A 26,554-nucleotide genomic window follows, 5' to 3' on the forward strand; every position below is an offset into this window, starting at 1 on the left:
TCTCTCTCTCTCTCTCAATCTTTCTCTCTCTCCTCTAAAAATGAATAAATAGATAAAAATAATTAAAAATAAAAAAGCGCCTGGCCTGACCTGAGGTGGTGCAGTGGATAAAGTGTCGACCTGGAAACGCTGAGGTTGCCAGTTCAAAACCCTGGGCTTGCCTGGCCAAGGCACATATGGGAGTTGATGCTTCCTGCTCCCCCCACCTATAATGAATAAATAAAATCTTAAAAAAAAAAAAAAAAAAGACCCAGCCCTGGCCGGTTGGCTCAGCGGTAGAGCGTCGGCCTAGCGTGCGGAGGACCCGGGTTTGATTCCTGGCCAGGGCACACAGGAGAAGCGCCCATTTGCTTCTCCACCCCTCCGCCGCACTTTCCTCTCTGTCTCTCTCTTCCCCTCCCGCAGCCAAGGCTCCATTGGAGCAAAGATGGCCCGGGCGCTGGGGATGGCTCTGTGGCCTCTGCCCCAGGCGCTAGAGTGGCTCTGGTCGCAATATGGCGACGCCCAGGATGGGCAGAGCATCGCCCCCTGGTGGGCAGAGCGTCGCCCCATGGTGGGTGTGCCGGGTGGATCCCGGTCGGGCGCATGCGGGAGTCTGTCTGACTGTCTCTCCCCGTTTCCAGCTTCAGAAAAATGAAAAAAAAACCAAAACAAAACAAAACAAACAAAAAAAAAAGCTCACCAGCTTGGACCCAGGGTCCCTTGCCGGGGTCCAGCCCCAGGGGGAATCCAGGGGTCCCACAGGAAGAGACAGTGTTGGCGCAAATCAAGTGAGAGAGCCGAATTCTTTTCTTTCTCTTTATTCTCTAGTTAGTATTTACTGCCAGGCATCTCTGTCAATGGCTGGTCTAACTTTACTTTTTATGCACACACACTAAGTTACAATCACATGGTATTTTGAATACATCATTGTTTTAGTTTCACTATGGTTACGTATTTCCAGATAACAGTTAATTCATATCTATAAGCTACAAATCAGGTGGTAAGTCATTCAAAGTACAGTTATACAATAGCAATAACAATATTGGTACAAACTTCTAAAAGATTAGTACTAATTAATAACTCTACTTTACTGTTGTTGTGAGTCAAGGGCGCAGAGAGAGAGAGAGAGATTAACAGATGAAATCATCAAGGACTAGCAAAGGACCACCGCTTGCTCAGGCAAATGGCCTTGAGTTCATGCAGTGTCCTAATTTTTTCATAAGACTACAAAAAGCTTGTTTTACTGAGAAATTGGCATAACATCAAGAGTAACTTTTGCTTAAAGATACATAGAGTGCACCTGCAAGATAGCTTAGTAGCAACATAATATCAGAAGGCATTAATTGCTATTGCTGCTATGGATCCCACCACATTCCTCTCCTTATTCTTGGAAAATACAAAAATCTCATGAGAATGTTTTACTGAGAAAAGCCCAGCAACTGCCTTCAGTCACAAAACAAGTCTTTTAACAAAACATTCTTTACTTGCCAGCTGCGCTCCCATCCAAGGCCACGCAATGGACCACTCCACTACACCTTACCTAAGGTTCTAATGTCTAGTTAACTTCATTCATTTACTATATTCACACACTAGTTAAGTTCTAACTTTATTCTTTCTAACATGATTAATAAGAAGAAATTCTCCTACAAACTTAACCCTTTATGAGGGATATCATGGCCAGCCTCTTATGTTTATGAGCCCAGTTCAAGGGGCTTACAGGCTTTTCTGTGGAACTTACACTTTCTGTCTCATTTCCAAAGAAATTACTACGAATCTACAGGGAAAGCACGGTACTATTATCCCTGTGCCATAAATAATAGCACACACCCAGGAAAGGGGGGATATAAGGCCAGATTAATTCAAAAGGTCAAAGGGGGAAGTATCATTGTGCCTTTCCTCTGCAGTGACTTTGTCAGCCCACAGCTATTAGTCTTCACTGCGGTGACTTTATCAACCAGCAGTTGTGGATCTTCTCCTGCTGTGACCTTGTCAGCCAGCATTAGTGGATCGGCTCCCGACATCTCCCCCTTTTTTATTATTTAAATAAAGCTTTTGTATTTTCACCACTGTTTCCCTGAGACCATTGTTTAAGAGTCGGAAGATGACTGGAAGGACAAGAAGAGTGATAATTACCACAGCTATTATTATGCCTATATTAGCAGCTAAAGAGGTCAGGCCATGCATAGAAAACATACTTTTAATGTTTTCAACAAATTGATCAGCTACTTCTGAGGCAGACACAAAAGAGCCTGAATGTCCTAAGTTTTGTATCTGCTGATGTAATTCCCTCAAATCTAAACTAATATCACTATTATTCCATACACCTAACAAATGATTCTGTACATTATTCCATGCTATGATAGACTGATTGTATTCTAAAGGAGTCACACATATTCACCTGAATCCTGCATGGCATCTAAGAGTCATCCTAGCCTTCATAGCTAACAGCTCATTACCTATGTGAATAAAAGCCTTCTCTAAAGCATTCACTTTCATTTCTAACTTCCTATCTATAGTCTCCTGTACTGCTAAGGCAAGAGATATATTATGAGATAAACTATCTACATGATTTGCAGTGTGAATAGATTGAGCTAAAGCAGTGGTGGAAGTGGCTACAGATCCTATAATAGTAATAAGAGCAGTAATTCCCAAAATCAATTTGGCAACAAATCGCTTTTCTCGATGGCGAGCAAGCACTTCAGAAGCAGCCTGTAGTGCATGTAACCCTGGGTCATCATACCAAGGCTGAGACAGACTAACAGGTAACATCACATAAGGTGGCTGCTGCAGAATAAACATGACTTGAGCTTTGGTGTCATAAGATAGACAGTTTGTTAAAACACAGCGAGAGCAGGAAATGCTAAATATAGAATTATAAGTGCTAACAGAAAGATTACTGTTCATTGTAGCAATTAAGAGTACATAAGGAGCCTGTACACAAGCCTGAACAAAAATATTCTGAACAGGATAAGGGTGAGGGCTAACCATATATGCTGGTGCAGCAGCTGCAATTAGCTGCCAAAGCTTTGTTTGATACCTGGTGGTTGATTCATCCTGATAAGTCAGCTGTGCAGGTATCCATCCAGCAGACTGCCAATGTGTGATGATTTTATTTAAAGGATTATATTTATTTGACCAATTGTAAATGTCTTTCATTTCCTGCACTAATTTTCTATAATCATATTCAAAATAAGGACTAGACCAATCTTGTACAGTGAAATTAACAGCATATGCAGTATAATTCATATAATTGGAATATGCACATTCTTGCCATGGGGGAAAACCAAATCTATTCTCCACAGACCACCAGTAAGGCTCTTGAGTTGCCTTTTTTGGAGGATAAAGTTTACATGGGTGAAATCCCTTAGGAGGCAATGTAACAGGATTATACTCATGGGTGTCAGGGCCTCCAGGAATTAAAATTGTGAGAGACCATAAGTCTCTTGTAATGTGTCCAGGTTTATTACTTTTAGGAGAGTCAGTCAAAATAGTCTTAAGTGTAGTAGGAAAACACCCAGAAATCTTGTGAGTATTATTAAACATAAAACATATAGGTACATTATCCATTTTTCCATGAAATGAGAAATTTGAATCAGTTTTATGCATAATAAAAGAACTAGATGATCCTCCCAAAAACTTAGTATGTTATTAAACACAGGTATATCATCTCCTCCCCAAGTAACAGGCTTAACTAATGGTGGATTTGGAATATAAGCCCAATAAGATTTGTTTTGTCCAATAGCCTCAACATTAAGTACCTGAATTGAAAGTACAGCTAGCATAGCAATAAACATATTAACAGGGTTATGATGTATGTTTTGTCGATGACAAATTAAATTAGCCCTCTCAGACAATGCCTTCAACTGGTCCCAGGTTGGTGGGTTGACAGTTCGAGTAGAGCGAGCTATCCGTTGACCATGATAGGGAGGTCGTCTAGCTTCCTGTAGTGACAGTCGCTGCATCACTTGAGTAACAGGATCATATGGAGAGTTCCTTGATGGCCTTTGCTGGGAAGTCACTGGTGACGCGGGTGGCACAGGAGTCTCCTTCTGGCTGGGAGGGGGCAGCAGTGGCAGCGGAGGCCTCTGGTGAGACATGGCGAATCAGCCGGTCTGGGATTCAGAGAGGCGAGTCAGCGTCCTGTGGAAATATACAAGCATACCCTCTTCCCTGGGTTAGAATTACATCTGGTCCCTTCCATTGACCTGTCAATAAATCCTTCCACTTTGCCATTGGTTTAGGCTTATCCAGATCCAGATTCCAGTGTCTCAGCATGTGAGTGTGGCCTTGATAGTCTGAATTAAGATTGTTAATAACAAACAAAGCATGATTTAAAAGCTCATGTGGGGAACTATATTTTAACTCACCTTCCTGTAGTTTTTGAATCTGTATTTTCAGGGTCTGATGAGTCCTTTCTACTATGCCTTGTCCCTGTGGATTGTAAGGGATGCCAGTAATATGTGAAATATTAAAAGTGTTACAAAACCTTTTAAAAGCAGCTGATGTATATGCTGGGGCATTATCAGTTTTAATAACCTTTGGCATTCCTAGAATAGCAAAGCAGTGAAAAAGATGTTGTATTGTACTATATCCTTAAAGGCCTCTCCAGATCGTGCAGTACAAGCAACAACATTTGAAAAGGTATCAACACAAACATGTACATAGCAAAGTTTGCCAAAAGATGGAATATGACAGACATCCATCTGCCAAAGGTCATTGGGTCAGAGTCCTCGTGGGTTAACTCCAAAACTATGATTAGAAAAGTGAGTAGGGCAAGTGTTACAGCTACGCACAATAGCTCGAGCAGCTTCACGAGATAGTTGAAACTGCCATCGGAGTGCAGATGCATTCTGGTGATGTAAAGCATGTGAAAGTTTAGCTTCTTCCACTGCTGTAAACACTGCTTTCTGCTGTGTAAGAAAATCAGCAAGACGATTTCCTTTGTGTAGTGGTCCTGGAATAGAAGTGTGAGAGCGAATGTGGCCGATAAAGAAAGGGAGAGTTCTGGAATGAATCTGCTTTTGTAGTCTGCTTAAAAGTGAAAAAATAGTGGTTAGATGATGTGGCAAAGAAGCAGTTTCAATGTGAGGAAACATTTTAACTATATACTGTGAATCAGTGAACAAATTAAAGGGAACATGTTCCAATTTTTGAAATGCTGTTATAACAGCAATAATTTCTGTTTTTTTGCGCTGATTTCTCCTGAGTTCCAGTGATAATATGCTCATTCCCTATAATTTTTACAGCTTTACCATTAGATGAGCCATCAGTAAAAACCAGTGCAGCTGGTGGCGGCAGTGGATTTCTAGAAGTCTTAGTGGGAAAAATTACTGATTGTCTTTTTAGAAATTGCAGCAGTGGGTGAGCAGGAAGATGAAATAAAACCTGCCCTGTAAAATTACTAAAAGCAATTTGCCATTCTGAATTTAGCTGTAATAATGCTTGAAATTGATCCTTATTATAAGGAACAATGACTTCCGTCATTTCTTTACCAAACAACTCTCTGCTGCGGTTTCTTCCTTTAATTATAAGAGTAGCTACCAAATCAGTATAGGGCATAATAACTTTCTTGTGAAAGACCGGTAAGTGAAGCCACTCTAGAGGGCCATTCTGCCACAAACATCCGGTAGGAGTGTGTTTAGTGGTTAAGATCACAAGCTGCCATGGTTTCTCTATAATAACTCTGACTAAATGTTGATTATTAATTACTTCTTCTATTTTTCTAAGAGCCTTTGCCGCTTCTTCTGTGAGCTCTCGAGGAGAAGTTGGATCAGCATCTCCTCTCAAAATATCAAAAAATGGCTTAAGCTCTGCTGTAGTTAATTTCAAATAGGGTCTAATCCAATTAATGTCTCCCAATAATTTTTGATAGTCATTTAGAGTTTTTAAATGATCTTTTCTTAATTGCAACTTTTGCGGACTGACAATGTCTGTAGACAGAATACGCCCTAAGTAATTAAAAGGTGGCTGTACTTGAATTTTTTTCAGGGGCAATTTTTAATCCAAAATTCTGTAAAGACTGAGTTGTTTCTTGTAAAATATTATGCAATTTTTCCCGATCAGGCAGAGCAACTAAAATGTCATCCATATAGTGAATTAAATAAAGATCAGGACATTTTAATCTTATTGGATCTAAAGCTTGATTCACAAATTTTTGACAAAGCGTGGGACTGTTTTTCATTCCCTGGAGCAATACCTTCCACTGATATCTCTCATAAGATTGTTTAAAATTTTCTGATGGCAAACTAAATGCAAACCTTTGACAATCCTGTGTAGCTAATGGTATAGTAAAAAAGCAGTCCTGTAAATCTATAACAATTACACTGTAGTTATGAGGCACCGCAACTGGTGAGGGGTTTAAGGGTTCTTATTCACCTATATAAATCATTTCCGTATATCTGGAGCTATTTGGAAAAAGACAAAACAGCATTATTAGCTGAATCAAACAAAAGAGGGTAAAAGTTTGCAGGAGAAACAGGTTCAGCATCTCCTGTAGGATTCTAGCGTCTCTCAGCTGTTGAATAACCCTGTATATCAGCATTCAAAAGAAATTTTTTAAAGTAAGAAGCATGATAAAGAAGATTTGCAGGAGTTCCAGTATACAAGTTTTCTATATTCATAAAAACATTTCTACTCCATTAATTAACAGGCAATTTAAAGAACACGTTAGAGCTGGAAAATTCTAGTGTGACTTTCATTATTTTCCTATATTAAAAAAATCTACATCTTTGTTAGGTAAATCTACTCTGCTTCATGCTCTGCAGTGGCAGCAAACAGCCTGAAGCTTGAAGTTTAGTCAAAATCAACAAGTCTTTAGGATTCATGTTTCATACTATTTAAATTTAAATGAGCGCGCTTTACTTGTTTCAATTAAAATTATAAATTTTTAGAGATATTTTTATAATATTAGAGCTGGCATATTCAATTTTTGCATGCAAGAACTTAAAAAATCACATTTAGACAACATTAAACAAAGACCAAACACAAACAAGAATCAGACAAAGTAGACAAATCAGACAAATTAGAGAGAAACCTGGGATTTTAGAGATTAGAATATGGCCTGCTTGATTTTTACACAGGGCTATTTTGATTGGAACATTAAGGATAGAAACCAAACAGAACTCTCTCTTGAAAAGTTTCAAGAATGGCCGTTTATGAGATTCTGTTTAGCCATATCCAAACAGGTGTTCCCTTTGCCCTCTTTTCAGGCATAGAACAGGAAAGAAATAAAATGAGTTGAGAGAAAGAGGAGAACAGAAAAAACTGTAATTTTTTCAAACTCTTAAGTCCTTCTATTTACTAAAGAAAAGCAGATAATAACACAACTTTAAAACTCATCTCAGTCTCTAATCATTCTTAAATTCTAATAGCTGCTACAACCGGCAGCCGAAATCCCTCCATTTCAACCCCCACAAGAGGCTTGCTTCTCATATTTTGCATTCCAAAGCAGGTAATTTTCTCCAGATAAACAGGCTTTAGCGACTTGTTTCCAATCGTAAGGAGTTATCCAATTATGAGAAACTGTTTCCACCAAGGACATAGTATAAGGAGAGGTGGGTCCTTATTGACTGCAAGTCATTTTTTTTTTTTGTATTTTTCTGAAGCTGGAAACAGGGAGAGACAGTCAGACAGACTCCCGCATGTGCCCGACCGGGATCCACCTGGCACGCCCACCAGGGGCGATGCTCTGCCCACCAGGGGTGATGCTCTGCCCCTCCGGGGCATCGCTCTGCCACGACCAGAGCCACTCTAGCGCCTGGGGCAGAGGCCAAGGAGCCATCCCCAGCGCCCGGGCCATCTTTGCTCCAATGGAGCCTTGGCTGCGGGAGGGGAAGAGAGAGACAGAGAGGAAGGAGGGGGGGGGTGGGGAAGCAAATGGTCGCTTCTCCTATGTGCCCTGGCTGGGAATAGAACCCAGGTCCCCCGCACGCCAGGCCAACGTTCTACTGCTGAGCCAACCAGCCAGGGCTGCAAGTCATTTTTAACTCTTTCAATAATTTATAAGAAAGCGGCTCCCATGTAGGAATCTCCTCATCATCAAATTCACCAGCCACAGCCACAGGAAAACATAATGCCAAATCAGTTTCCCCTTGGTCGCAAGAAGCTTGAATTGCCTTCTGCAACCCTGTTAACCCTGATAGTTTTTTCTTTTCATTAACATCTGGTGATTGTACTGGTAGAGGCAAAGACATTCTAATAACCTTATTTTTATCCTTTTTGTCAGTCTTGGAGGGATATAATATGGGCAAGACTGTTTTTGACTTCCAATCCTCATTATCCCTATTATATTTAGCTGCCTCATCTTCTAATTCAGCCTTATCAGATGGTGATAAATGATCTTCACTATCATTCTGATGTTTACTTAATTTTAAAGAGGCCATTCCATAATCTGTACTATCTTGAGACTGCCTTCTATTTCTAATTAATGGAGTCTCTTCTTTTGGAGGAGCAGTTGCCTTAGAAAATTTATGCATCTCATGTTCTGGATCCAAGGCATCTTTAATCAAGCTCCATAAAGCAAATGTATCAACTGGGACCCTTTCTGGTCCCTGTATCTCATAGTAAAGTTTTAAATCTTCTCCAAATTTAGCCCATGTCTCGAAACTAAGCGTTCCCTCATCTGGAAACCATGGAGAACATTCTTGTACAAAATGCAGAAAACGAGCTACTTGTTGAGGGGAAACACTAACTCCTTTTAGGGAAAGTGTATACTGAATGACTTCTATACAGAGTCTTCTTTCTTTAGACTCAGTATGGCCCATGACTTCTCAAAATCTTAAGTTCTGAAATCCTCCACCTATCCTCACCCTGTCTTCCTTACAGGGGGGTCTGCAGCACCCTGAGTGGAGTCCTAGCCATCCCGCGACAACGAGGGGGGCTTACCTGTGGGTCCCTGTTCAAGCGCCAAATGCTGGGGTCCAGCCCCGGGGGGAATCCAGGGGTCCCACAGGAAGAGACGGCGTTGGCACGAATCGAGTGAGAGAGCCGAATTCTTTTCTTTCTCTTTATTCTCTAGTTAGCATTTACTGCCAGGCATCTCTGCCAATGGCTGGTCTAACTTTACTTTTTATGCACACACACTAAGTTACAATCACATGGTATTTTGAATACATCATTGTTTTAGTTTCACTATGGTTACGTATTTCCAGATAACAGTTAATTCATATCTATAAGCTACAAATCAGGTGGTAAGTCATTCAAAGTACAGTTATACAATAGCAATAACAATATTGGTACAAACTTCTAAAAGATTAGTACTAATTAATAACTCTACTTTACTGTTGTTGTGAGTCAAGGGCGCAGAGAGAGAGAGAGATTAACAGACGAAATCATCAAGGACTAGCAAAGGACCACCGCTTGCTCAGGCAAATGGCCTTGAGTTCATGCAGTGTCCTAATTTTTTCATAAGACTACAAAAAGCTTGTTTTACTGAGAAATTGGCATAACATCAAGAGTAACTTTTGCTTAAAGATACATAGAGTGCACCTGCAAGATAGCTTAGTAGCAACATAATATCAGAAGGCATTAATTGCTATTGCTGCTATGGATCCCACCACATTCCTCTCCTTATTCTTGGAAAATACAAAAATCTCATGAGAATGTTTTACTGAGAAAAGCCCAGCAACTGCCTTCAGTCACAAAACAAGTCTTTTAACAAAACATTCTTTCTTTTTTTTTTTTTTTTTGCATTTTTCTGAAGCTGGAAACAGGGAGAGACAGTCAGACAGACTCCCGCATGCGCCCGACCGGGATCCACCCGGCATGCCCACCAGGGGGCGATGCTCTGCCCATCCTGGGCATCGCCATGTTGTGATCAGAGCCACTCTAGCGCCTGGGGCAGAGGCCACAGAGCCATCCCCAGCGCCCGGGCCATCTTTGCTCCAATGGAGCCTTGGCTGCAGGAGGGGAAGAGAGAGACAGAGAGGAAGGAGAGGGGGAGGGGTGGAGAAGCAAATGGGCGCTTCTCCTGTGTGCCCTGGCCGGGAATTGAACCCGGGTCCTCCGCACGCTAGGCCGACGCTATACTGCTGAGCCAACCGGCCAGGGCCAAAACATTCTTTACTTGCCAGCTGCGCTCCCATTCAAGGCCACGCAATGGGCCACTCCACTACACCTTACCTAAGATTCTAATGTCTAGTTAACTTTATTCATTTACTATATTCACACACTAGTTAAGTTCTAACTTTATTCTTTCTAACATGATTAATAAGAAGAAATTCTCCTACAAACTTAACCCTTTATGAGGGATATCATGGCCAGCCTCTTATGTTTATGAGCCCAGTTCAAGGGGCTTACAGGCTTTTCTGTGGAACTTACACCTTCTGTCTCATTTCCAAAGAAATTACCTCAAATCTACAGGGAAAGCACGGTACTATTATCCCTGTGCCATAAATAATAGCACACACCCAGGAAAGGGGGGATATAAGGCCAGATTAATTCAAAAGGTCAAAGGAGGAAGTATCATTGTGCCTTTCCTCTGCAGTGACTTTGTCAACCCACAGCTATTAGTCTTCACTGCGGTGACTTTATCAACCAGCAGTCATTGGTCTTCTTCTGCTGTGACTTTGTCAACCAGCAGTTGTGGATCTTCTCCTGCTGTGACCTTGTTAGCCAGCATTAGTGGATTGGCTCCTGACAGTCCCTGGCTCCAGCAAGGGGTTACTCAGTCTGCTGAAAGTCCAGGGTCAAGGCACGTATGAGAAAGCAATCAATGAACAACTAAGGTGTTGCAACGTGCAATGAAAAACCTAATGATTGATGCTTCTCATCTCTCTCCATTCCTGTCTGTCTGTCCTGTCTATCCCTCTCTCTGACTCACTCTCTGTCTCTGGAAAAAAACAACAAAAAAACATTCAAACCAACAGAGAAAGCCCATTTGAGCTAAACAGAAACACATTCCACTGGAAAGCCACTCTATTCAGAACACCTTGCTGTTGGAATCCATGGGAGTCTGAAAACACCAGAGTAACAGGCTTTATTGAAAGGAAAAAAGGAACCCTTGGGAGAACCTGAGGGGGTACTGAGTCAAAAGTTCTGCTTTGTGCCTTTTACGGTTTTATGGTTTCAGCTTTCTGGAACACTCCTTTTTGGGGCAGGTTGACCAGCTTCCTGAAACTCTTCTGCCTCAAGGCAATTATCCAGTAAGTAAGGGTGAGGTCAGGCAGCCAGGTGGGACAACAAAAGCTGGAATTTCTGGTAAATTCATATATCTATCACTTGGGAACTAATGAACAGATGGAATACAAAAGAATGAGAAAGAAATCAACCACAGATATTTTATTATAGCTCCAAAGATGAAAAGAAATCCTACCACAACACATTGAATCAGTGCCCCATAGGAAAACCATCACAATACCTCATGACAATATCCAGGTGAATTCATTATGGACTATACTAGAAACCCATAATGGGAAACTGTTGTAAAGTACCATACCTTACTTCTATGGGTTTACGTAGAGACACCAAGTCCAAATGAATTTTTGAGGAGTTTTATTAATAGGAAGAGATTTATTAATAAGCCAGCTACATATGACAAACACAGGGTATAGCTGACCCAAATCGTGCAGTCCCCAATATAGCTCCAAGGCTCATTATATACACTTGATCACATATAGGTTAGCGGGAAAAGGAGCTTATAACATCCGTCTATAGCAGGGGTAGTCAACGTTTTTATACCTACCACCCACTTTTGTGTCTCTGTTAGTAGTAAAATTTTCTAACCGCCCCCTGGTTCCGCAGTAATGATGATTTATATAATAGGGAAGTAACTTTACTTTATAAAATTTATAAAGCAGAGTTACAGCAAGTTAAAGCATATAATAATAATTATTTACCAAATACTTTATGTCGAATTTTCACTAAGTTTGGCAGAATAAATCTTTATAAAAAAACTTACTACCGCCCACCATGAAAGCTGGAATGCCCACTAGTGGGCAGAAGGGACCAGGTTGACCAGCACTGACATAAGGTTTGTTCTGTCCTTACTGATTTATTTATTTATTTATTTATTCATTTTAGAGGAGAGAGAGAGAGAGAGAGAGAGAGAAGGGGGAGGAGCAGGAAGCATCAACTCCCATATGTGCCTTGACCAGGCAAGCCCAAGGTTTATTGGTTTTTTTTTAAACTTTTTTTTTCAATTTTTATTTTTTATTTATTCATTTTAGAGAGGAGAGAGAGAGGGAAATGGAGAGAGAGAGAGAAAGAGAGAGAGAGAGGAGAGACAGAGAGAGAGAAGGGGGGAGGAGCTGGAAGCATCAACTCCCATATGTGCCTTGACCAGGCAAGCCCAGGGTTTCGAACCCACGACCTCAGCATTTCCAGGTCGACGCTTTATCCACTGCACCACCACAAGCCCAAGGTTTTGAACCACCGATCTCAGCATTCCAGATCTGTGATTGATCCACTGCACCACCACAGGTCAGGCCTTACTGATTTTTTTGAAGCAGGGTGTCTATCACTTTTGAAGGAGTGACGATCAGTCTCTGAATAAGAGATGTGTTGAATATATTTCAATGATTGTTTTTCTTTTTTTTTTTGTAACTGTGCTGTAAGTGGTAGTTTATGTTATTGAGTTTATATTAAGTACAGGAAATTTGGAATCACCAAGTGACTAAAGCTTATTGATAGGAAGTGCTACTGTTTGCAGTGATGATTTTTGCCCTCAATCATAACAACAGTTGTATAATATCTATTTGTATAAGGTTTTCCTAATATAGGAGGGCTCCACAATAAGTTTTCGCTGTGACTGTGAGAAGGAATTAATTGTATTCATATTTATTAATTCTTGTAGTATTTTCCTTGGAATGACCGTCACCCTTTATTCGCCCCACCGCGCAGTTTTTCTACCATTTCCCTTGCAATCATCGTGTCCCTTTAGGGTTATTGCATTTCAGAATGTCTCCTATGTTGTGATTCCTGTTTATATTCTCTAAAGAAGGCGTTTTCAATGGCAGTTTTTAGTTTTATAAAATGACAATGAATTTTATTGCTAAAGTATACATAAACGAATGTACCAGGTTCGTGGCTGTTTTCATGTAAATGAACCATTGAAAACTGAAGTTGTGTGTGAGCTGCTGGGCCTGTCGCGAGGCCTAAGGCAAGATCAGCAGGGAGGTGAGAGGTGGGGCCATGCGTAGATGAAGGGCGGGGCTGGGCCGAGGGAAATTGGGCCGCGGGCAGGTTCAAATGAGATGCAGCGGAAGAAGCAGCAAGGCTGTGGATGTGAAGTGTGAGGCCTCCAGTCAGGGGCCGCAGTTCACTGGTCGGGAGGTGCAGAGCTCGGATAAACGTGAGTGTATCCCCGGGGCCCGGGGATAACGGGGTGGGGGATGGGACAGAGGGGATGCGAGCGAGCTAGAGGCTCAGGGAGGAGGTGCAGCCGGCCGCCAGAAGAGAAGAGCTCCCGGACTGTTTGTAGGGAATACGCTTCTGCTCCCCGTGTAAGCTCAGCAGAATGACCTGCTGTTTGTATTGTATGTCACTCATCATCCTGTTTCTTGTGGGGTAGGGTTTGTCTTCTGAGTACTATTGAGCTTTGGGGCAGGATCATTGTGTGTCCTGGGGAACGTCCTCTGCATTGTAGGTGCTTGTGAGGAGGTGTTCCTTCTATTCAGAGCCCAGAATTAACATCCAGCCGGATCCCCATGCTCTTGGTAATATTAAATGGCACCATGTTGGCTGAATATGGCCCCAGGGCATATTCACCTTTGTCAGAAAGCACAGCCCTGGAAGCTTTGAGCAATCTGGCCTTGGAAGTAGTATTTTCATCATTGTTCCTTTGAAATTATTTTATAAGGCTATCATTGATTAAATTTGGTATTTTTTAATTTAATGTTCATTCATTTGATAACATGTCGATGTAATGATAATGTTGGTCAAATAAGTTTGTAAATATAATGTTTACATGCTTGCTCACTTATAGTTTGTATTGGGTGTGGGGGACAGGCTGTAAGCAGGTCGGGTTGTTACAGTTCTAAGTTTAGATTTAAGACTAAGCTTTTCCCCACATCTTTGACTGATTGCATGATGTGGGGTGGTGCACTCTTATGAGAAATCCTATTATGTCTCAGATAAGTGACTTTGTATCAGAGACTTTCTTGGTTGTACATAGGATTAAAGGTTTTGGATTTCTACACTATAAACTGGGGCAGACCATGAGCTTGTTCTCTCTCAGTTCCTGAGATTAGTATTAGAGGAGAAAGCAGAGAGGAGAGCAGAGAGAGGCCACGTGGAGGAGGCCAAAAGAAGCAGCTGAGATGGTGGAGTGCTGAGTGAGAAGCCAGTTTGTGCAGAGTTTGTGCAGAGAAAAGGAGATGGGGAACAGAGGTGAGTGTAAGGTATTTTTCCCCGCCGAGAAGGAAGGAACGGGGCTCAGAGCCACAAAGTGTGGAATAAGTAAACAGCTTTATTGAGTACAGAGCGCACACCCCGCCCGGCAAGGTTCCCTGGCCCCGAGGAAACGTGGAGGCCAGAGAAGTTGCAAAGATTAAACCGCGTGGCAGATATTTAAAGGGTCCCTCTAGGGAAGTGGAGCTACTATGACGCGGTGAAATTTCACTGGCTGGCAGAGGATTGCTTCTTTCCAAATGGTTCCTGGGAAGCTTCCTTTGGCGGGCTTGATTGTGGGCAGTCCTAGCCAAAGTGGGCGGGTCTGAGTCTCTACATCACCATGCCCCATTATCCACCGACCTTACAGTGAGTAAGTCTGGTGAGCTAGAAACCTTTGATTTTAAAGGTTTGTTTTTTTTTTAGATTTTATTTATTAATTTTTAGAGAGGAGAGAGAGAGGGAGAGAGAGAAAGGGGGAGGAGTTGGAAGCATCAACTCCCATATGTGCCTTGACCAGGCAAGCCTGGGGTTTTGAACCGGCGACCTCAGCATTTCCAGGTCGATGCTTTATCCACTGCGCCACCACAGGTCAGGCTAGAAACCTTTGATTTTAGAAAACTCGAAGAAGTCAGTAGCTTTGTGAGCACTGAATGAGTGGGATTTTGGAGCCCAGTGTGTGTTTTTACTTGCCCATCGGGTGCAAGCTAGGATTAAAGTTGATGACCCACCAGTTCTTGGCTCCATTGTTTCATTACTGTCTGTCCAAATCAAATGTGAACCTGCATGGACCAGGTGGCTGTGATGATGGCCATGCCTACTGGCCATACAGATAACTTTTTTACAGGATTCTAGATGGAGGGTTAGAAGAGCTGTAAAGAAAGTAATGTTATAAAGCACCATACCCCAGATTCTGAAAGGCACTGTACCTTACTCCATTGGGTTTACGTAGAGACACCCGGTCCAGATAAATTTTGAAGAATTTTATTGAAGGAGATTTGTTAAATATGCTGGTTGCATATGGTTGACTCGGGCATAGCAGTCCCAAATCATGTCCCTCAATTACATCTCAGAGGCTGGTTATATACCCTTTGACCACACACAGATTGGGAAGCATGACAGCAAGACACAATCATTAACAATTTTTACATTACATTAACAAGATTAACATTAAAACTTTCAGGTAATACAATCAAAGACATTCACAAATTCTTTTAGTGTCTATTTCTCCTCCTTTGCCTAAAAGTACATGTTAGTCTCAGGATTCCAGGAAGGGAGTGAGAGCTAAGATCAGTGTAGGGTGGTATGTAAAATTTTCTCTTATTGAAAGCAAAAGGGAGTTCCTCAGATAACCTTAATCATTTCAGAGAACTTAAAACCAAATGACCCTAGTCATCCTTGTAAGTCAGGAGACTTCTATATTCTTTTTCTTCCATTTTCCAAAGAACTGGACAGAAAGCCTGACTTTTCCCTTTAAAATGACATTGTCAACACTAAGTTTTAGAGTTCTCTGGTGCCTTAGTGCAGTTCATGGCACTTTTTTTAGTTCATTGAAATGTGTAGGAAGGTGGTTTATCATCCAGTAGTGTCAGTTTTTAAAAAGGGGCAAGCATTCTTGTAAGCGTGGTAGATTTGAATATTTGGAGTATTGTAGATGTTGGCCAGATAAAATATATTATGCTCATGTTGTTAAAGATGGCACTGCCCACATGGAAGCCTGTCACCCAGGTGATAGTAATGTGTGTTAGGGGCAGGCTGTGGGCAAACAAAATTCTTGTAGCCTGGGGCTTGGTTTTAGGACTAAGCCTTTCCCACCCTTTTTGATGTGGGGTGGTACAATCCCATCATGTCTCAGGTAAGTGACTTTGTATTAGAGACTTATCTATTTTGTATATTGGATTAAAGGTTTTGATTTCTACACTATAAAATGGGGGCAAAAAAAGAGCTTGTGCTCTTGATTCCTGAGATTAGCATTAGAGAGCAGAGAGGAGCCACAAGGAGGAGGCCAGGAGAAGCAGCCAAAATGGCAGAGTTTGTGCAGGGAGAAGGAAGGAGATGGGGAACAGAGGTGAATAAGTCTGTTGAGCTAGAAACCTTTGATTCTAGGAAACTCGGATAAGTCCTGTTGGGCAGATAAAATGTATTATGCTCACTTTGTTAAAGATGGCACTTCCCACGTGGAGGCCATTGCCCAGGTGATATTAATGTTTGTCTCTGTGGGCTGTGGGCAGGCAGAATTCTTGTAGCCTGGGGCTTGGTTTTGGAATTAAGCCTTTCCCACCCTTTTTAATGTGGGGTGGTACAATCCTATCATACCTCAGAGAAGTGACTTTGTATTAGAGACTTGCCTATTTTGTATGTTGGATTAAAGGTTTGGATTTCTACACTATAAAATAGGGGCAGAATAGGAGCTTGCTCTCTTGGTTCCTGGGATTATTAGCATTAGAGGAGAGAGCAGAGCAGAGAGCAGGGAAAGGCCACGTGGAGGAGTTCAGGTGAAGCAGCAAAGTTGGCAGAGTGTTGAGTGAGAAGCTAGTTTGTGCAGAGAGAAGGAAGGAGATGGGGAACAGAGGTGAATAAGTCTGGTGAGCTAGAAACCTTTGATTTTAGGAAACTCGGATAAGTCAGTAGCTTTGTGAGCACTGAATGTGAGTGGGTTTTGGAGCCCAGTGTGTGTTTTTACTTGCCCACCGGGTGCAAGCTAGGATTAAAGATAATGGCCCACCAGTTTTTGCTTCCATTGTTTCTTTACCGACTGTCGGAATCCAATGCGAACCTGCATGGGCCAGGTTATTGTGATGGTGGCTCTGGATACTGGCTTTACATACCCAAATATTTTTGGTGGTTATTTTTATTTCTCAATGTCTTGCTGCCTGTTGTGCAGATAAAATGTATTATGCTCACTTTGTTAAAGATGACGCTGCCCATGTGGAGGCCGTTGCCCAGGTGATATTAATGTGTGTTGGGGGCAGGTGGTGGGCAGGCAGAATCCTTGTAGCCTGGGGCTTGGTTTTAGGACTAAGCCTTTCCCACCCTTTTTGATGTGGGGCGGTACAATCCAATCATGCCTCAGAAAGTGACTTTGTATTAGAGACTTCCCTATTAATTATGTGGGATTAAAGGTTTGGATTTCTACACTATAAAATAGGGGCAGAATAGGAGCTTGCTCTCTTGGTTCCTGAGATTATCATTAGAGGAGAGAGTAGAAAGAGGCCATGTGGCCAGGAGAAGCAGCCAAGATGGCGGAGTGTTGAGTGAGAAGCCAGTTTGTGCAGAGTTTGTATCTGGGATAAGGAAGGAGATGGGGAACTGAGGAGAATAAGGCTGGTGAGCTAGAAACCTTTAATTTTAGAAAACTCGGATAAGTCAGTTGCTTTGTGAGCACTGAATGTGAGTGGGTTTTGGAGCCCAGTGTGTGTTTTTACTTGCCCGCTGGGTGCAAGCTAGGATTAAAGATAATGGCCCACCAGTTTTTGGCTCCATTGTTTCTTTATCTACTGTCTGAATCCAATGCGAACCTGCATGGTCCAGGTGGCTGTGATGGTGGCCTTGGATACTGGCCTCACAGTGGATTAGTTATGTTTATGGAATGTTATTTGCCACTTAGGTTATTTTAAAAAATGTTTTTACACATTTTTTAGTTGCACGCATCAGTTTTGAAAGCTGTGCTCCATTGCCGATTGAGATAGGTGTGTTCAATTACCTTTATAGTTATGTGTGTTTCTGTTTTCTCTTTTAGCTGTGGTGTATTATTTGAGTTTGTTATGAATTGCATGTGAATGTAGATATTCCCGGTCTACTGAACCTACTAAAAGAATTTTGAGTATTTATGGGACCAGGTTTTGCCTTAAAATGTACTGTAAGTTACCCAAATATTTGTGGTGGTTATTTTCAGTTCTCTTAATGTCTTGCTGCCTTATGTTGTAGGCAGCTCCAGTGTTTTCTATTAGGTGTGGGTAGCTATTAACTTCCAGAAGGAAGTGCTTTCAGTGGATGTCAGGATGTAGGGGTGCTATTTGTTTTCTCATATGGTTGTTTTGATACTGTTGGAATCCATGGGAGTCCGAAAGACCAGAGTAACAGGCTTTATTGAAAGGAAGAAAGGAGGCCTGACCTGTGGTGGCGCAGTGGATAAAGCGTTGATCTGGAAATGCTGAGGTCGCCGGTTCGAAACCCTGGGATTGCCTGGTCAAGGCACATATGGGAGTTGATGCTTCCAGCTCCTCCCCCCTTCTCTCTCTCTAGCTCTCTCTCTGGCTCTCTCTCCTCTCTAAAAATGAATAAATAAAGATTTTAAAAAAAAAAAAAAGAAAAAAAAGAAAGGAACCCTGCCGGGCACTTCTCCTGGAGGAGAAGAGCACCAGTTACAGACTAGGGTTGAGTTATGTAGTGCTTGGGAGAGCCTGAGGGGATACTGAGGCAAAAGTCCTAGTATGTCCAGAATGCTTCTCCTTGGGGGGCTTCGAGCATGTGGGTGTTGAATCAAAAGTCCTGGTGTGCCGGAGCCCCTCCTTGGGGCAGCTTCTTAGCTTTTTTGGAATTCCTCTGTCTCAGGGTCATTAATCCAGTAAGGGTGAGGTCTGACAGATAAGCAGAACATCAAGAGGGCAGTTTGGAATTCACGTATCTATCATTACTCAACTCTGTGGTTACATATAAAAGAAAGGCAGTTATTAATTTTATAATATATGATAAGGGGTAATGAGGAGAAAGAGGAGAAAAAATTGGAAAATTATTGCTTCTTCTGGAGAGAACTCGAGAAGGGAACCTTGCCAAGCCAAGTCCCTCATCCAGTTAAGGAGGTCATCAATTTCCATGCTGTGAGGTCTGAACCAGGTGATGTCTCTGAAAACCTGAGTGAGGAAGTAAAAAAACTTTACAGGGTAAAAATTGTCAGTTGCTTGCTGCGAGTGCCGAGTGGACAGAGTGACATGGTGATGCATGGTCTCCTGGATGAGCCTCATGAGATGCGCTGGTCTGGTTCCTCTCAAATGGGAGGACATGTGGAGATTTTAAGCGACAGGGAACCTGTTGGTGTAAATTTTTAGAAGGATTGAATATGTGTGGTAAAAAGGAAGAGGGTTTGGAGAACATTCAGGAGGGAACTTCTCAGGCTGAGGGGCGGCTTCTTCCTGCTGTCATCCCTATTTGATATTTCCCTTGTGAAGTTCTCCTTGGGGTATTGGGGAATAGGAGTGTAGGAGCATTTGATTGTAGGTAATCCTAGAGATTTCTCTCATCCTGGCCTGTAAGAATTTAATAAAGAAAAAGGCAAGTATTTGGAAATTAGGAATGCAGAGATAAGGAGGGTTGTATAGCGGGGGTGAAAGTTTTTCCATGGTAAAATTAGAGATTTTTTTCCTGGAAGCCCTGGAGAGAGCAGTTAGTTTGCATTAAAAGAAATGATTCATGTCTGTTTGTAGGCTCTTCTTCAGCCAAGAATATCCAGCGATCTTGTCCCCTTACTATGTGAAGGGTAAAAAGACTGAGAAGCATTAAGAGGTGAATGCTATTCATTCTCCTAGTTCTTCAAAGATACGAGAGAGCTTTAGGGTTAGGGGACCTGTAGGGGTTAAAAGATAGGATTTAGGAGGTTTGCTGATACAGGGTTTCAGATTTTTCTGTTTCGCGAAGGCAGGTTTCAGGGTTGATGTGTAAGGTTAGGTAGATTTTTCCAACTTTCTGATTGGTGAAGTTCTGCATGCAGTTTTGTAAGAAACTAGTGAACAAACATGAGAGGCAGGGTCCAAAAGTTAGAAAAATAAATAGGAGAGTGAGTGGACTAATGAAAGGCAATAGTCAAGACACCCAGTTTGTGTGAAACCACTGATTCCATGTTTATGACTTTACTGGGCTTCAGAGAGAGAGAGAGAGTAGAAATAAGACAGGGAAGTGGCCATTCCCCCTGCCCCTAGACCTACTTCTGTAGAGATTTCTAATAAGAAGAGGGATTACTTGTACAGCTCGTTTGGTCCTTAGATTGATGGGTAGAGTACTAGGAATTGAAAGAGGCTCATGGGGTGGAATTAGGTTAATATTTGGGGTGAGATAGATTAGGGTACAGGTTTCTGTACAATTAGTAGGGAGACACATATAAGTGTTGGTCCCGTTAGAGTAGAAAGCCCCTGATTGTGTGAGGCAGGCTGAGAGGTGAATAGAGAATGGAAGGACAAAGGGATGGTTTTGTTTCTCTGTTTCTAAGCTTCAGGTGGTCAGGGTGGAGGAAAGAGTTATCCCACTAAGTGGGGAGAGTAAAGGATTGTTAGCTAGGGTGACTGATTAAACATTCTTTGAAAACCAGTTTTCTGACTGTACAAATTCTTTTTTCTCGGTACAAATCTCCTACAACCTGCACAAACCTTCTACAACTTACATAAACCTTCAACTTTCATGCACTTATCCAGAAATAACTGGACTTCATAACAACTTGCTTTTCCTTTTTCTTTCAAAAGTATTTCCATACTTTATACCTTCTATTATCAAAACCATACAATTCCTTTCTAGTCAGAACTCTTGATTTAAAAAATTTTAACCTCTAGTGACAATCAAGTTGACTTTCTTTTTATCCTAGTTTCCCTTTTCCCAAAGCCTGACTAAAAGAGTCCTTAGTTTTTTCATATATTTGCCATATGTAGACCAACCAGCTTCAGGTTTGTGGTTGGAGTAAGGCATGCCATTTTTCTATTTTAGCAGCAGTGGGAGTTGTCAGGATCACAGTGTGTGGACCTGTCCATGTGAAAGTCAGTCCTTGGGTGATGTAATGCTGGAAGTGCCTCTTGGACAGTCTTTGAACAATTTGCTGAGTAACCTATAAAACCTGCAAGTACTTAGGGAAAGGGTGTTACATTTCCACACTTTGCAGTTAGAGTTTAAGTCCTAGTGACCACTGCTTCTAGCTGGAATTAGCAGCAGGTCCCAGCCTACAATAGGCATGGGGCATTGAGACAAGAGGAACAAAGGAGATACTAAATATTAAATAAAGCAATAAAATCAGACTGTCAATACCCACAGTAGAGATCTTTGAGGGATAAATAAAACTTAAATATTCAAGCAAGGCATAGTAGATGGCCTTTGTGTTTACAAGAAATGAGATTAGTTTATCTGCTACTTGGAAGAAATACCTTAGGCTCATGAAAGATGTCCTTGGGCCTTCAGTGGCAATTCCCAGCATGCTGGGAAAGGTCAGGTCACAGGTAGCTGGAGCAGGGATAGAAGAGACTGAACCCTCCCTCCATGGAGCAAGGGGGCAGCTTACCTTCTCATGTCCCTCTTTCCACAGCACAGGTGTGTCAACTGGTGGGGCCAGGAAGCCTGGCAGGCTTCATTCAGTTCAATGACCTTTCTTTCCACTCTGGAGTAGGGCCTTGATAGAATGCTGTGAAACCCCTTAGGGTGCTGGAGCCAAAAGTTGGTATTTCCTGACTTCTTTTGGGCCTTATTTGCCTTTTCTGTTACTTCCTTGGTCATTATAGACCTTAAAAGCCATGCTCAGAAGATCTCACTGAGGGCTTGACTAAGAGCAAAATTGGAAATTCAGTGTTTAAAGAAGCCTATTAGACTGAGGAAAGAAAAGATTTGATCTGTGGTGGTAGGTGGTTGGAGACTGTGGAGGGTCTGAGTTTGATCTAGGGTGAGACTTCAGGTGGTGGGGGTTAAAGTAATGCCTAGATAGACTAGGGACTGAGAATAAAGTTGAGCCTTAGCAGAGAAGACAGGATAACACTTCATAGAGAGGAAGTTAAAAAGGGTGGCGGTGTGTCTCCTTGAGGCAGGCAGGGAGGGACTGCAGAGTAGTAGGTCATCTACATATTGTAAGAGAGTACTAGTTTTGAGATTGCATGCTGCTAAATCCTGAGCTAGTGCCTGTTGAAACAGGTGTGGGCTGTTTCTGATCCCCTGGGGTAAGACAATCCAGGTAAATTGCTGGGCTGCATTAGTGTCTGGGTAAAGGCAAACAGAAAGTAAGAGTCAGGGTGTAGAGGAATGGTAAAGAAGGCATTTTTGAGGTCTAGAACCCTGAAGTGAGTGGTGTTTGAGAAAATGTGTGACAGTAACTTGTAGAGATTAGGGACCACTGGATGGAGGGGAATTACTGCCTCATTGATTAGGTGTAAGGCTTGTATAAGGCAATAAGCCCCTGAAGGTTTTCGACGAGGAAGGGTGGGTGTATTGCAGGGAGATTCCGTGGGATGAGTAAACCTGGTTTATGAGGTGGGTAATTACTGGTTTAAGGCCTTAGAAACAGACACAGTTACACATTAAACAAAGACTTCACATATTATGAATTAAGAAATTTAAATGAGTGCGTTTTACTTGTTTCAATTAACTAGAAATATTTTCTGACAAACAATGAGACAAGACAGATTACTTACTCACATAGCTTAATATACAATTCTGTTTTTTAAGTTTTTCAAGATGGCAGGGAGTTGCCAGCATAGAGGAGGAAGAGAGAAAGCAGGTGGATGGACAGTGTGAGCAGCTGGATGGAAAGAAGGAGGGTCAGAATCTGCAGGAAAGGAGGAGGGGGTTCAAGTATTGGTGGTGGCACCACATGGTCAGAGGAGTCAAAAGGATTTAAAGCTCTGAGGAGAGAGGAGAGGGCAAGGAGGAAAGAGGCACAGTCACAGTTTGTAAGGAAGGAGGAGGGGTCGGAGAGGAGACAGAACTGCAGTTTGTAAGGAGGGAAGAGAGGTCAGAGATGAGACAGGCACCGCAGCCAGAGCCACAGCTTCTAAGGAGGGGGGAGAGGACAAAGAACACAGTGGAGAAGGAAGAGGCCCCTGGCCAGCAGGGGAGGAGAAAGAGAGACTGATGAATGAGAAAACAGGATTTAGTGAAGGAAAGAGGCTTTCTGGAGGGAAGAGACTCCAGCAAAAAAGATTTGCTGAGAGACTAGAGGGGGGTCCCGAGAGAGAGGGATGCCCCGGGGGTCAGACAGGAGAAGGAGAGAGTTTGGGAGTCCACGGAGAAGGAAAGATTAGGAGTAGAGGTTTTAGGTGAGGTTTCTTTGGCCAAAAACGGCCTGCGTGTAGAACAGAAGGCACAGAAATTAAGGACAGGAGAGAAGGGAGAAGAAAGCCTGCACGTAAGGAACTTCTGATGCCCTCCCCATCCGGTGGCAGAAATTGTCAAGATATCTTAGGATATTGTAATCAAATGTCCCGTTTTCAGGCCAATGGGAGTCATTGTCTAGTCTGTACTGAGGCCATGCCGTGTTACAGAAGATTAATTTCTTCGATTTGAGGTCTGAGAGACCGAGTTTGGTGAGGTTTTTTATGAGACATCCTAGAGGTGTCTGGTCAAAAGGCTTAGACTCTGAAGAGCCCATAGTGGAGACAGGTGAGCAAGAGGGGGCGTCCCCACCTTTTGTCACTGTCCCAAGAGGAGAGAATCTTCGTGTGGGGGAGTCGTCCCTGATAGAGGTCGTCACCACCTGTCAGGGAGTTCCGAGGACGAGAAGTCCGAGAGAGTGGAGAGGTTTGGCTAGGCGCCTAGTCTTCCATGCAGTCCACTGAGACTGAGTCAAACCCCTCAAAACGTGAGGCATATCAGAGAAAACCATCTGACCAGAAAGGGGTATTTTTAGAGAGAAATTTAGAGGCCAACCGGGGAAGGGGAAGGGAGAAACTCCTTACTTTCTGGTCCAGCAGGGGTTCAGGACAGGGTTAGACTGCCAGCCAATCAACCCACAATTACACATCCAAACAGAATCAGGGAGTAAGCCCGGGATGAGCTGCCACTGCCCATTGCTTCCCTGGTTGTAAGTTTGGATGGCAAAGAGGGATCATCCAGGCAGTTAGTACCCTGTCCCGGGTTTCGGCACCAAATGTTGGAATCCATGGGAGTCTGAAAGACCAGAGTAACAGGTTTTATTGAAAGGAAGAAAGGAACCCTGCCGGGCACTTCTCCTGGGGGAGAAGAGCACCAGTTACAGACTAGGGGCGAGTTATGTAGTGCTTGGGAGAGCCTGAGGGGATACTGAGGCAAAAGTCCTGGTATGTCCAGAATGCTTCTCCTTGGGGGGCTTCGAGCATGTGGGTGTTGAATCAAAAGTCCTGGTGTGTCTGGAGCCCCTCCTTGGGGGAACTTCTCAGCTTTTTTGGAATTCCTCTGACTTAGGGTCATTAATCCAGTAAGGGTGTGGTCTGACAGATAAGCGGAACATCAAGAGGGCAGTTTGGAATTCACGTATCTATTAGATACCAGTTATGATATGTTACGAAGTACCTTACCCCAGATTCTGAAAGGCACTGTACCTCACTCCATCGGGTTTATGTAGAGACACCCCGTTCAGATAAATTTTGAAAAATTTTATTGAAAGAGAAGATTTGCTAAATATGTCAGCCACATATGGCTGACACGGGGCATAGCAGTCCCAAATCTTGAGCCCCGAGTACAATTCAGAGGCTGGTTATATACACTTTGACCACATACAGGTTGGGGAGGAGGCATGACAGCAGGACACAATCATTAACAAGATTATAACATTTGTCTAGGGGATTTACAGAAAATGTTAAAACTTTCAAGGTAATACAAAGACATTCACAAATCCTTTCAGTATCTCTCTCCTCTCCTTTGCCTAGAAGTACACTTTAATTTCAGGATTCCAGGAAGGGAGGGAGAGCTAAGATCAGTGTAGGGTGATATGTTAATATTTTTATTTTATTTTATTTTTTTTTAATTTTTTTATTTTATTTATTCATTTTAGAGAGGAGAGAGGGAGAGGAGAGAGAGACAGATAGAGAGAAGGGGGGAGGAGCTGGAAGCATCAACTCCCATATGCGCCTTGACCAAGCAAGCCCAGGGTTTCAAACTGGCGACCTCAGCATTCCCAGGTCGACACTTTATCCACTGCACCACCACAGGTCAGGCCAATATTTTTATTTTTTTATTGATTTTTAGAGAGAGGGGAGAGAGAGAGAGAGAGAGATGGGGGAGGAGCAGGAAGCATCAACTCCCATATGTGCCTTGACCAGGCAAGCCCAAGGTTTCGAACCAGCAACCTCAGTGTTCCAGGTTGACACTTTATCCCACTGTGCCACTACAGGTCAGGCGCAGCAGTTCATTTTAATAGCCATATGCCACAAGGAAATTATTCAATGTAGTTGTGGTTTTTTCTATTCATTGCTTTTTGTATACTGTTGGTCAAATAAATTTGTAAATATGATACTGATAGATCTATGAATTTATCAGAAATACCAAATGCCCTTTGGCTGTTCTGCCTGACTGTTGGACCTCAACCTTATTTACTGGATAATTGCCCCTGAGGCAGAAGAGTTCCAGGAAGCTGGTCAAGCACCCTAAGGAGGAGTGTTCCAGAAAGCTGAAACCGTAAATCTGCAGGAGGGGACATAACAGAACTTCTGGCTCAGTACCTTCTCAGGCTCTCCCAAACACTGTAAAAATTTGCCCCCTAGTCTGTACTGGTGCCCTTCTCCATGGAGAAGTGCCCAACAGTGTTCCTTTCTTCCTTTCAATAAAGCCTGCTACACTGGTCTTTTCAGATTCCCATGGATTCCAACAGATATATAGGTTTGCTCGCTTATAGTTTACATTGGGTGCAGGGGACAGGCTGTAAGCAGGCAGGGTTGTTATAGCCGAAGGCTAAGTTTTAAAACTAAGCCTTTCTGACCTGTGGTGGCACAGTGGATAAAGTGTCAACCTGGAAATGCTGAGGTTGCTGGTTTCAAAACCCTGGGCTTGCCTGGTCGAGGCACAAATGGGAGTTGATGCTTCTTGCTCCTCCCCCTTCTCTCTGTCTCTCCCTCTCTATAATGAATAAAAATAAATAAATAAAGAAATAAATAAAACTACGCCTTTCCCACCCTTTTGAGTAATCCCATTATGCCTCAGATAAGTGACTTTGTATTAGAGACATCTTTGTTTGTATATTGGATTAAAGGTTTGGATTTCTACACTATAAAATGGGGCAGACTTGAGGAGCCACTGAGCCATTTCACCTGCAGGTGTTGTAAAGTACCAAAGGCTACAGAATTAATATTTTAGGAGGCTTGGAAAACATTTTATTAATTTGGATTAAGGTGTGCAGAGAAATTGTGAGAATAGTCTCTACTGTGTGATTGGCATAACCAGGATGGCCCTTGGCATTGTATTGTAAATGCAAGAGGAGAAAAACATGGATTCCCAGACATTCCAGCAATGCCTGTGGGGAAAAGGGTGAATGGCTAGCCAGGTGCAGGAAGAGAAAAGGCAAAATAAACCTTTTCTTATAGCAATGAGCCATTTG

The 26,554-nt window shown here is 42.5% G+C and overlaps 1 protein-coding gene and 2 pseudogenes across 1 annotated transcript in view; 1 reads left to right on the forward strand and 2 right to left on the reverse strand.

Annotated features, from left to right (window-relative positions):
• The window catches only part of LOC136398654 (histone-lysine N-methyltransferase PRDM9-like), a 416,485-nt pseudogene that overhangs the window by 123,417 nt on the left and 266,514 nt on the right, over nucleotides 1–26,554 (reverse strand).
• The window catches only part of LOC136398647 (histone-lysine N-methyltransferase PRDM9-like), a 288,127-nt gene that overhangs the window by 96,695 nt on the left and 164,878 nt on the right, over nucleotides 1–26,554 (reverse strand). The gene's annotated exons all lie outside the window — the stretch shown is intronic.
• The window catches only part of LOC136398649 (histone-lysine N-methyltransferase PRDM9-like), a 39,983-nt pseudogene continuing 26,659 nt past the window's right edge, over nucleotides 13,231–26,554 (forward strand).

Source organism: Saccopteryx leptura, chromosome 3 (genome assembly GCF_036850995.1).
Source record: "Saccopteryx leptura isolate mSacLep1 chromosome 3, mSacLep1_pri_phased_curated, whole genome shotgun sequence".
NCBI lineage: Eukaryota > Metazoa > Chordata > Mammalia > Chiroptera > Emballonuridae > Saccopteryx > Saccopteryx leptura.